The sequence below is a fragment of the Dama dama genome, chromosome 24 (assembly GCF_033118175.1).
Source record: "Dama dama isolate Ldn47 chromosome 24, ASM3311817v1, whole genome shotgun sequence".
Taxonomy (NCBI): domain Eukaryota; kingdom Metazoa; phylum Chordata; class Mammalia; order Artiodactyla; family Cervidae; genus Dama; species Dama dama.
In genome coordinates this window covers 41040304-41052881 of record NC_083704.1, presented here as the reverse complement: position 1 = coordinate 41052881, position 12578 = coordinate 41040304, and positions in this window count along the sequence as shown.

The window sequence follows — 12578 nt, the reverse complement described above, 5'->3', positions numbered from 1 at the left end:
TTGGGAAGTCACTGTTTCAGTTCAGTTCAGTTCAGTTCAGTGGCTCAGTCCTGTCCGACTCTTTGCGACCCCATGAATCGCAGCACACCAGGCCTCCCTGTCCATCACCAACTCCCGGAGTTTACCCAAACTCATGCCCATCAAGTTGGTGATGCCATCCAGCCATCTCATCCTCTGTCATCCCCTTCTCTTCCTGCCCCCAATCCCTCCCAGCATCAGGGTCTTTTCCAATGAGTCAATTCTTCGTGTGAGGTGGCCAAAGTATTGGAGTTTCAGCTTCAGCCTCAGTCCTTCCAATGAACACCCAGGACTAATCTCCTTTAGGGTATTTAACTTATATGCAGAGTCACTTTTTAGTCTTCCTTATTTGTCAAATGGAGGCAGGAAAAAGAGTGAGTGGATCAGTTCAACTACATGTGTTCTTAGGGCTGATGCTGAAGGATTCTAGAGTGTGTACTTGTATGATATCATAATCTATAAAAGCCTGGAAAATTATTACAGCTTGGGAGTCTCCTTTCCATGATCCTTCCCCTCCCTCCTACCTCTAAACTTGAAAATTGCCAAAGTTCCACCCAAGCTCTCTCTTCTTCTCTAGCACTACTTTCTCCTTGGGTGGTCTTACCCATTTCCAGAACTTGTTTTAAAGTCTATTTTATCTGCTATTAGTATAACCACTCCAAGTTGCTTACGGTTGCTATTTGCATGGTGTATCTTTTTTCATCCTTTTGCTTTCAAGCTGTTTGTATCTTTGAATCTAAAATGCCTCCTGTACACAGCAAATGGTCAGATCATGTCATCTTTTCAACCTAATCTGATAATCTGCCTTTCAGTTGGACTGTGTGATGATCCATATTTTAGTATCATCCATAAACCGTATTACTAATATGGTTGAATTTACATCTGCCAGTTTGCTTTTGGTTTTATGTCTCAAATCTCTTTGTTCTTCTGCTTTCATTTGTATTTAATGGATATTTCCTAGGTGGAGGACTAGAGGCCGTATTCTTTTTGAATAAAGGTCCTGCAACACAGAACTTTTGAAGAAAGATGAAAAATGCTGGCAGCCTGCCCCTTGCATGGCGATTCCGAAGATATAGCTGGGAGGAAGGTGTCATAGCTCAAACGTCAAAGACTCTCACTGTTCTTACTAAGATTTACAAAATTTACTTGAATGAATATTGCTCTAATTGCTGTTTGCCCTTAGGAAAGTTTTCAGAGAATATATATAATTTTCTTTAGTTAAATGGTCACTGGGGAGAATATTTGCTGTGTTTCTCGCTCCATCATTCCAGAGTACTCTCTTATCCAACCTCTTAAATATCATCTATGAGCTAATGATGCCTGTGTGTCTATTGCCAGCCCAGGCTTTCATCTGGATACCAGACTTCCATCTCTAGCAGACTGCTTGTCATCAAGTAGATATAGTTAGTTTTTCTCAAAAGAGGTTCTTTATAGGTCTTTTTTATTTTAGTAAATAAACCTACCACTGACCTAGTTAATCAAGTAAAAGCTATGAGCATCAGCTTGGATGCCTTCCTCATCGACCACATGTAATCCATCAGCAAATCCCATGGGTTCTTTCTATCAACTGCATCTAGACACTGACCATCTCTCTCCACATCCATGTCTAATGCCTGAATCTAAATTACTCCCCCTCTCCCAGTCTACTAAAATAGTCTTCCAATAGACTCCACTTTCATTCCTGCTACCCCTCCAACATGTGCCTCACACAACTCCCAGAGTGATCATTTTATATATAATATTAATATATTACCCTTGGCACATAATTTCTACCACTGGCTTCAGTCCTGTATGAACTGGCTGAATTTTATCTTTTCTTCCAAACTTATCTAAACCTCCTCCATTGTCTGATCTGTTATAGTCACAGTGACCTCTTTTATTTAAAATATTTATTTATTTGGCTGTGCTAGGTCTTAGTTGCAGCATGTGGAACTTTTTTTTTTTTTCCAGTATGTGGGATCTAGGTCCCTGATCAGGGATCAAACCCAGGCCCCCCTGCCATGGGAGTGTGGAGTCTTAGCCACTGGACCACTAGGGAAGTCCCTGTCCTCTTTTATAGGATACTTTGCTTTGCTTTAGTATACTTTCCATAGTTCTCTCTCCTCCCTTTTCACTCTGGCCATTACACCTCTTCTTTTTTTTTTTTTTTTTTTAGCTTAAATGAGAACTTTTCTATGTAGCTTTTCCATTATTATTCTCTGTTGATTCATCCCATTCATTTATTTTGCAACCCTTGATATAGTTTGTAATTATTAACTTATATAGTGATTTATTGTCTGCTGCTCCCACTAGCTGGTAAATTCCAAGAGAGCAGAAGTCATAGTTGTTTTTGTTGATCATAGTTGTTTTATTGATCTGTTTTTGCTTATGATAGCAGAAATCATAGCTGTTTTTGTTTTGTAATAAATATCTACCACTACTAAGAGCTCTGTCTTACCAAGCACTGAACATGTATCAGAAACTGATTTAAGACACACATGAAAATAAATGTATATGTACATCTACACATACATACATATATATACATATATACACTCACATATATAGACATACACAGGTACACACATTTATATACATAGTCATACAAGTACACATATATATACACACCAATTTAATTCTCATAACAAACCTACAAGATAGTTTTTATGTTCACTTTACAGCTGGTTAAATTAAACCACAGGGAGGTTAAGTGACTTGTCCAAGGTCTCACAGTAAGTGAGCAATTGAACCCTCTGTTTCAGAGTCTGGGCTCTTAGCCAGTTCAGGTTTTTCTGAGAGAATTGCCAGCAACAAAGTAGGCACTCAGCTAACATCGTAGGATGAGTAAACAAGGAGTGAAACAAAATGAACATACTATCAACTGCTAGAGCAGAGCTGTTCAGAAGAACTTTCTGGGATGATGGAATTTCTACATCTATGCTCTCCTACACAGCAGTCACGAGTCTCATATGGCTGTTGAGCATGTGAAATATAGCTAGTGTGACTCAAAAACTGAATTATTTTTGTTTAATTTCAAGTAATTTGAGTGTACATAGCTACATGTGGCTACCGATTATCACGTTGGATAGTACAGTCCAAGACTTTTAGGAGGTGGTATCACTTTTGATGTCGTGAGGTTTATACAATCTTGATGAATTTAACTCCAAAAACAGACCACAAAATTCCCTTCTGCATTTCTTTTTTCCCTAGTGCCTTCCACCCACAGTTTTGCAAACATCCTTCATCCTCCCACTATACTTCATTCCAGCCTAGAGAATGACACTCCTACCCTCACCCGTAGCTCCAACAAAGTCATTTTCCTGCCTCCTCAATAGTGCCCTAAACAGTCCTCCAGAAGTATTTAAGCAGCGAACAAACATCTAGAGACTGCTTGGATGGACTACTAGCCTGGGCACTGGGAAGGGGTAGAGGGAGTTGGAGATGTAAAGAAAATTAAACAAGGTCCCTGCCTAATAGTGTGTGAGGGGGGAAGGAGGTGGGGAGAGCAGTTAGACTGATAAACTGATACATTGTAAGGATTCAGTCAGAGGGGATGGAGTTGGGGAAAAGGCTTGTAGCCTCAGGAGTTTGCACTTCACAGAAATTGCTCTAAAACAGCACTGATTCCACTCACACCTGGACCATAAGAGTAAATGGATGGAGACGGATTTGCTTTCAAAACCAAGTTCAGGATGGATATAAGAAAAACCTTACTGATGTCTAAAAAGAAATGACTGGCCCAGATAAAGAGAACTGTTGTTACATTTCACCCTGATTGCCTGGGCTGCGGGTGGTTGGATTCAGTTCTCAGAAAAGCACCACACCTTTTACAGAAAGAGAAATAATCAAAGAAAGAGTAGAGATTAGACTGAGAGCAAAATATTAAGAATCCGGAGGAAGAAGAACAAAAGTGGTGCACATTAACCGTCCAACTCGTGGGCAATCACTACTCGTATTCTTCCACAATCTCCAATAACTGGGGTAGTGAGCATGCATTTCTCTCCTCCCACTAGGTGCATGCTTGGAATCTCACTTACATTGTATGTAGGTTAGGGCAAAAGATGTTGCTTTGTTTGGATTTTGCTTCTTCTGTGGAATTCATTATAAAGCAATGTGCTTTTGTGTGCCAAAGAGCAGAAAGGCTCCACTTCCTCTTTTCAAAAGGATTTGGGCAGAAGTCAACTACTCTATTTATTCCATGCAGTTCTCCTTTTGATGACTAGATGTGTGCTGGTTATAGATGCCACAGAAAAGCAGTGAATTTTCTCACCACAAAGAGCTTTCTATCTTAGGATGTGTTTCACAGCATCATGCTTCCGAGAGTGCAATTTTTAGTCTGTCCTCTGAATGTCACTCCATCAGGAGAAAGCACTTAAACATATAGAAATACCCAGATGATGCCAAAGTGCTTCATTTCTCATCCACAGATCTGTTATGAGTGTGCGAGTATAAAATGATCATGTCTTCTATTTTCCTCAAACTTCCTCTATTTTATTCTTTTCAATTAAAGTAGTTTGGTAAACACAGAATCAAATGGGATTTCATTGTGATGCTTTCCCCACACTTTTCTGATACATGACATCACAGATCAGAAAATCAAAATGTAAACAAACAGAAAAGGACTATATCAACTGTCCCCATATATTTTAGACTGATGGGAATATCAGCTAAGAAATTAACTCTCTGCTTGTAAATTAACTCCAGCCTTTCCCAAAGTGTGTTCCTGAGAACATTAGTTCTGTGAACTGTACCGCAAAGAAAGCATTTCACGGCAAATTGCCCCTCAGCCCATTTGACCACACAAAATTGTTGGACTGTTTGCATAAAGATTTTCAGCTTTCAGGTGTACCTTCCACCTCGCATCTCTACTGCTGAGTAAGAAGTCCTTATGCAAGCAAGCCTCAGACCAAGCTCTGCCAAACACACATGAAGGAAAGTGCTAGTCACCCATTCGTATTTGACTCTTTGTGACCTCATGGATTTTAGATTGCCAGGCTCCTCTGTCCATGGAATTCTCTAGGCAAGAATACTGCAGTAGGTAACCATTCCTTTCTTCAGGGGATCTTTCCTAGCTAGGGATCAGACTCAGATCTCCTGCATTGCAGGCAGATTCTTTACTGTCTGAGCCACCACGGAAGTCATATATGTAATAGCAGATAAACACAAATTATGGAAATGCCTATTTTTCGTGTAAGCCCTGGGAGATCCCAGTCTGCCTTGAGGTTGTTGCCTAAGTCCCTTTCATGAAATGTTCACTCTGCTTAAGACAGGCTGAGACTGCAGTCCTCTGGTGGCTGGATCAGCCACTGTAGGGTTGGCCAAGTGACAGAGCCCTGCATGAAGTGCAGGCATAGAGAACCCAAGATATGAGGTGACTGGCTCCCCTGGTTCACACACTTTATTCACAGAAGGATAGGTGGGGCCATACAATCATTCTGGCCTTTAACATAGCTGAACATCACTAATTTTAACAATCAATAAAGCATTTCTATTTCTCTTTTGAAAATTAATAAATCCTATGGTGTGGATTATAAGAGACACATTCAAAAGGTCTGAGCAACTACCTTCGAGGTTGGATTTTTGCTGAGGGCACTTCAAATGCAGCTTTCTCCTACTGGGTAAGCTGACAGTAGTTTACATGTGCCTGTGCTCACATAGAAAACATGACCCTGTTTATGTTAAGTGATTACCGAAGTGAATCCACACACTGATCCAATCATGCATGCTTGGGGAAGTTTGGAAATCCTCTTGGGAATTCACAGAACTAATAAACACACTAAAGGTTCTCCCAAGTCCTACAAAAAGAAAATCTTGGCTATATTTGAAAGATTTCCATGTATTTGGCCTTGGAAATGTCAGGACACATGCATTTGAAGAAAGCACTGATTCTGTGTTCAAAGGAATCTACTAATCTAAGCATCATTTCCAAACTGGATTCTGAATAAGAGCTGGTGTTCAATGTCATTCCAAGTCCAGCCAACTCTTTACATGTGAAGAAAAAGACATTCCGATTCAGAAATCATTCTCCTGTGAGTCTAATGTGCAAGGATCTGTCCCCTAGAGTCTAGTATCTTCTAACATGGTAAAACTGAGTTCTGAGGTCAGCAAAATTCATAGGTCATGGCAACCCTTCATTAAGATCATAGCATAGAACATACTAGGGATGTATTATGACAAGGACATAGCATTGATCATTTCATTTTTTCTTTTCAACAATGTACGCAAAAGATAGCATCATCAGTCTTTTATAGACAAGGGCACTGAATTTTTGAAAGGCTAAAGACATTTTAAAAGTCATTGAGTGAGTAAGCAGCAGCATTAGGGTTTGAATATACAGAAGGCCTATTCAAAAGTGTGGACTCAACCACCATGCTGCCCCCTTTGAGGAGCAGATCCTATACCTATGGCCAATCTCTTATGTTCTGCCTCCTCTAAGTTTAGATTTCAGTAGCAAACCAGCTGCCCTCAGCTCGGGCCCGCTTTGCAGATACGTAATCTGTGCAAGTGCCTGGGCTTGTCCCTGGACTTGGCTTGGTGCTTTGCTGTGCTGTCTTAAAATTCTTAATAATTTTTGAACAAGGAGGCCTACATTTTTATTTTGCAGTGAGCTTCACCAATTACATGGCTGGTGCCATCCATACCACATAAGCTATAATTGACATAAGCTTCAAAAAAGAATTTTAAAGGCAAATTAGCTGCATAGAGTTCAGCTGATTTTGGAAACAAATTTGAGGATATACTGCCCAATCTTAGGTTATGAAAAAATATTTTGGCTTATTACAACTCTAGTGGAAACAGATAAGCCAATTATTAGTCTATTAATTACCCTGGGAAGAGTTTTCAAAACTCATGAGCAACAGAGCAGAAACTTCACACCCTCCAACATGTGACCCAGTTCTATATGATTAATGCCCACACTGACCAATTAAATGATTATAAGGTCACAAATCACTGGTCACTGTACTTGTACGGTTAGGAATGCTCCAGATGTGTCACACTCACACTGTGGCAGAAACTACCGGTTTGATAACACAGAGTCGTTTCTATCTCCCTTGTTAGTTTTGCCCTAAAGAGGATGGAAAAAAGCTGAAGACTTGCTTTTTTCCCCAACTTCCTTTACAGTTAAGCATCATCACGTCACTTAATGCTGGCCAATATGATGGAAAGGGAAGTTTTCTGGGAAGCTTCTGGAGAAAGCGTTTTCCTTTGTTAGAAGAAAGAGAGTTCCATTGTAGGAAAAGAGGTTTTTCACTACCACACCTTTGTCCACTTCCTACTTTAGTTTTATATGGTGCTACAGCAGCCATCTTCTGGCAATGAGGTAAAATCATGAATATGAAAAGCCAACAGCTAAGATGGGAGAGTAGACAGATGGGATATTGCTGACAGCATGGAACAAGTGACCCAATGCTGATGATCTCTTGATTAACTCACCATTTGTTTACATTTCTGTTATCTTTTATTTTCAACCAAAAGTATTCTTAACTAAGAACACGATTTTTCAAAATCTGATCTCTTTAACTAAAGGACAAGACTTCCATTAACCTCATAGGGAAGACTCTGTTCACTGACTGTCACGGTAGCTCAGACCAGGTCTCCAAACCGTCTTGGCCTTCCCTCTAGTTCTTCAAAATTCAACACATCCCCCTAAACTTATTTGTATACCTATCACCAAACTCTGCACATTCTCGTCATGCCGCCTGTGTCTTACCACACATTCTAGTGTCTACCACAGAGCCTGACACCTTTACCCATACTGGGAAATGTATTGAATTGATAAGCAGCTTTCTGTGACTGTATTCAGTGACAAAATCTCATTCTTCAAAAATTTTGTGCTTTTACACCTGAATTTAAAGGTGAAATACCTACTGCTCAATGTTTTGATAGGTGATGGCCTTAAAATTTTAAAAAGGAAAATACTGTATAATAACTGAGGGATACTAAGTATTAATATAAAGTTGATTGGGTTCTAATAGGCCATCAGTGATCTTGGCAATGATTGACAGGATCAGCTGTGATGTGACATGGTATTGTGTGGCACGGCATGGCATAGTGTGGTGTGGTGTGGAGAAGCATAGAGGTCACGGGCAAAGGCTGTGGAGTCAAACTACCTGGACTCAACTTCACCTCCATCACCTACTAGATGCCTCCTTCAGCTCCATCACTTATTAGATGCCTTTAAGCAAGTGTCTTTCTTCTGAATTTTGGTTTCCTTATTCCAGAACGAAGAATACTACCTACCTAACTCAGGAAGGTAGTATGAGAATTAAATGAATAAGAGAACGAAAACATGAAGTACTTAACACAAGGCATGGCTCTTAGTAAGTACTCAGTAGGTTTTGGTTACTGTATTTCACCTTAGGTGCTATCTGGGAGTCTCTTCTCAAAAATTCTCAGAGCACTGCACATATCTAATACCTAGGACATAGAAGTCATATAATACATATTTAAAGAAAAATTTAAGAACAGTGGGTAGCACACATATTGGAATGGCCAAAATCTGGAACACTGGCATCACCAAATACTGGTGATGTTGTGGAACAACAGGAAGTCTCATTCATCACTGGGAATGAAAAATGGTAAAGCCACTTTGGAAGACCGTTTGGCTGTTTCTTACAAAACTAAACATACTTTTGCCATGCAATCCAGCAATCATGCTCCTTGGTATTTACCCAAAGGACGTGAAAACTTACAGCCACAGAAAATCCTACACGTGGATGTTTACAGCACTTTTATGCATAATTGTCAAAACATGGAAGCAACCAAGATGTCCTTTAGAAGGTGAACAGGGATAAATAAACTGTGCTATAACCTGATAATGGAAATTACTCAGCACCAAAATGAAATGAGCTATGAAGCCATAAAAAGACAAAGGGGAACCTTAAATGCATATTACTAGGTGAAAGAAGCCAATCTGATAAGGTTACATCCTGCATGGTCTCTACTTTATGACATTCTAGAAAAAGCAGAGGAAACAAAAAATATAATGATTGCTGGGGTAGTGAGGAGCAGGGGATGGATTAACAGGGAGAGCAAAAAAAGTTTTTTAGGGCAATGAAAATATTCTGTATGATACCATAATGATGGATACTTGTCGTTATATATTTGTCCAAACCCATTGGAATACACAACACCAAGAGTGAGCCCTGAGGTAAAACTATGGACTCTAGGTGATTATAATTTGTCAATGTAGTTTTCAGTAATACAACAAATGTAACCTAAGGTGTGGAATATTGACAATGGGGGAGGCTGTGCACATGTAGGGCAAAAAATATATAGGAAATATATGTATTTTCCTCTCAATTTTGTGACTAACTCAAAACTCTTTTAAAAAGAAAGTCTTTAAAAACAAACCAAAAAAGTAGTCACAGATAACTTCTGAAGAGTCAAAGTATTAATCGCTCAGTAATATCCAACTCTTTGCAACCTCATGGGCTATAGCCAGCCAGGCTCCTCTGTCCATGGAATACTCCAGGCAAGAATACTGGAGTGGGTTGCCATTTCCTTCTCCAGGGGATCTTTCCAACCCAGGGATCAAACCCAGGTCTCCCGCATTACAGGCAGATTTCTTTACCATCTGAGCCAGCAGGAAAGCCCCAAAAGAGTCAAACTGAGCTTCATATCAGACCTACATAGGATGTCGGAGCTTGGGGCCCAGGTCCAACAACTTAAAGTTCCCTCATTGTCCAGTTCTGTCATCAAAGGCAAGTCAGTTAACATCAAGTTCCTCAGTTTCCTTAGGTGTAAAAATGTGAATTATAAACACCCTATTGGGTATTTGGAGGAGTGATGGGTTCTGCCCAGTGTCTGACACTCAGCAGTCAATAAATACTAATTCTTTTTAATAAACCCTAGAGAAGGCTCTGTGTGCTATGCTGAATGAAAAATACACACTTGATTTTAATGTCCCTTTTTTTTTCCCTGAGTTTCTTTCTCAACCTTGTGACATTCAGCTCTCTACAGAGCACTGATCAGTCTTAGAGTTCTTCCACCCTGCGCAACTTGTGAACCTTACCATACTAAGTACACAACACACACCTCTGTCACCTCTTCTCTAATAAACAAATAGCTCCCTGCCGGAGGGGTAGTCCTCAATTGCAAATTCCTATCTGTTTAACTCTCTAAAAGCAAAGTGTGAATTGGGGTCAAGCATATCATTCCTGGCATCCTTGCTCTGATGAATTAAGGTGAACGATGGGCCCATTCCACAGTTTGCCGGAGATGCTGCATATGTTGGCAAAAGTACATGCCTGAAAAACCAGGGGATTTTAGAAGTTCTTCCTAGCTGCATGCAGCTATAGGCACTGTCCTTCCTCCCATAGGTAGAAATATAAAGGGTGGCCAGATAAACAGCATTTGTGGGAAAGAGGTAGATCTGCTATTGGTAGATGAGGATGGTAAATAAGAGTCTTATTATAGAAAAACTGGGCAGAAAGCAGTGATGACAAATAGAATCCTGATACACAAGCAAAGGATGTAAGGCATTTACTGCATTTCCCTGTCCAGTGTTTATGCCGTCGTTTTTTGATATCAATGCCTCAGTTTCTTTGAAGAGTCTTCTAGTCCTTACAGTTTAAGGTGGGCTTGGGAAAGACCCTGATGCTGGGAAAGATTGAAGGCAGGAGGAGAAGGGGACGACAGAGGATGAGATGGTTGGATGGCATCACCAACTCAATGGACCTGAGTTTGGGTAAACTCCAGGAGTTGGTGATGGACAGGGAGGCCTGGCGTGCCGTGGTCCATGGGGTCGCAAAGAGCTGGACACGACTGAGCAACTGATCTGAACTGAACTGGGAGGGAAAAATGACTCAGTTTCAGCAGAAAGAACTTTTCAGAATTTCTGCTAAAACACTTTGGAAAGTCACTTTTTTCCCATATGGATGCCAAGATGATAGGGGGCAGTCTGCTTGAGAATAAAATCCACACAGAGGAGCAAGAGTGAAGAGGTAAGAGGTGTGGCTTTGCTGGGTCACTGATCAAGAATCTGTATCTAGCCAGCCATGAATCCCCTGACTTTTCCGTTACAAAAGCCGGGGAATTCCCTTTTTGCCTATGCAAGTTTCAATTATTTCCTGTCACCTGAAACTGAAAAAAGTCTGACTCATTACTGAGGTAAAAGAGGAAGTCCCATCTACTTACCATATGTCATACTTTTCCTTCAAACACCAAGTATCTTCCATGTGATCTCTATATTGTTCTGTGGTGGCTGTATTTCCCAACCACTTACTCACATATTCAGCATAACTGCTCAGACAAGTAGAATTTTATTCATGGAACAACAGAGCATCTTGTCTGAATCAGAGTTACTCCGAAAACCAGGGACAGTTGGAGAAAACACATTTCCTGATAGTAATAATCACATAGTCTCGTTCCCTGGGTGAACTTTGGAGGCATGCATTTCAAACTCACATTCCATAATTTAGTAATCAGGCTAAAAATATCTTTGCTACACTCTCTGAGTAAAGATGGAAACACATTGCTGAAAGCCACTTATCTGCAGCAAACTCTGAGCTGGTTAGTCAATATTTGGACCTCATGGAAAGAATTTCAGTAGGGAATTCAGTCTACACACCCCTTATGCCATCTTGCCCCTTGGGAGTAACCCACCTTAGTAACTTGGCTCTTCAGCATCTCAGGAACCACTTTTCTATGCAAGGGTAACACATCTTATATGTTATAGAAAGTTTCTCCTTAGAATCTGTGCAAACTCAAGTTTGTTCACTCCAGACCTAAGGTCTATGCATTATTACACATGATCATTTCAGAGATGATGGATTACTAATTATTGCAGATTGGCCGCTGTCAAGGGGTTCCTAAGGCTGTGGCTTCTACTGTGACTGTTGGAATTATAATTTGCTTTTACAATCCAGAGGGCTACTGCTGGATTTAACCCTTACTATGTTCCAGGCCCCGTATTAAACATTTTACATACACTGACCAATAAACTACTTAAGAAAACTCCATAGCATAAGGTCTATTGATATCTCCAATTTACATATGAAGAAACTGAGGCTCAGAAAAAGTTGAACAAAATTCCCAAGATCACATACTTCGTAAATGATGGAATAGGGAATAAATTCTAGGGCAATTCCCTCCATTCCCCATAATTCATGTTCTAGAATGCCTTTCTACATATAGGTTTCTTATGAGAACTTTGGTATTTTACCTGGGAACATCAGTGTTCATTCTGGTAACTTGAAAATACTTAATAAGAGAATGCAAAGATAATACATTAAGCACACACATAGCAGGAATACACAACAGCAAGAATAACTCAACATCTTCCCCGGGGTAAACACAAGCCTCGTAAAGCCCCAGAAAAAAAGTAATGACAAAGGAAGGCTCGTGCATTTCTAGGAAAAGCTGAGGGTTGAAATCAGAAACTTTTGTTCTGGCATCTGCACTGCTCTGCTACCCGCTGGTTATCTGCACCTGACAGGATGGTTCACCCATTGGGAGTTCAGTTTTCCAATCAATAACAGAGTAAGGCTAGATGATCTCCAAAGTCTCTTTCAGCCCTGAAATCTGTGGAGCTTCACGCTTTCTTCCTGGATCCCTGAAGAGAACAGTAAGTAGACAGA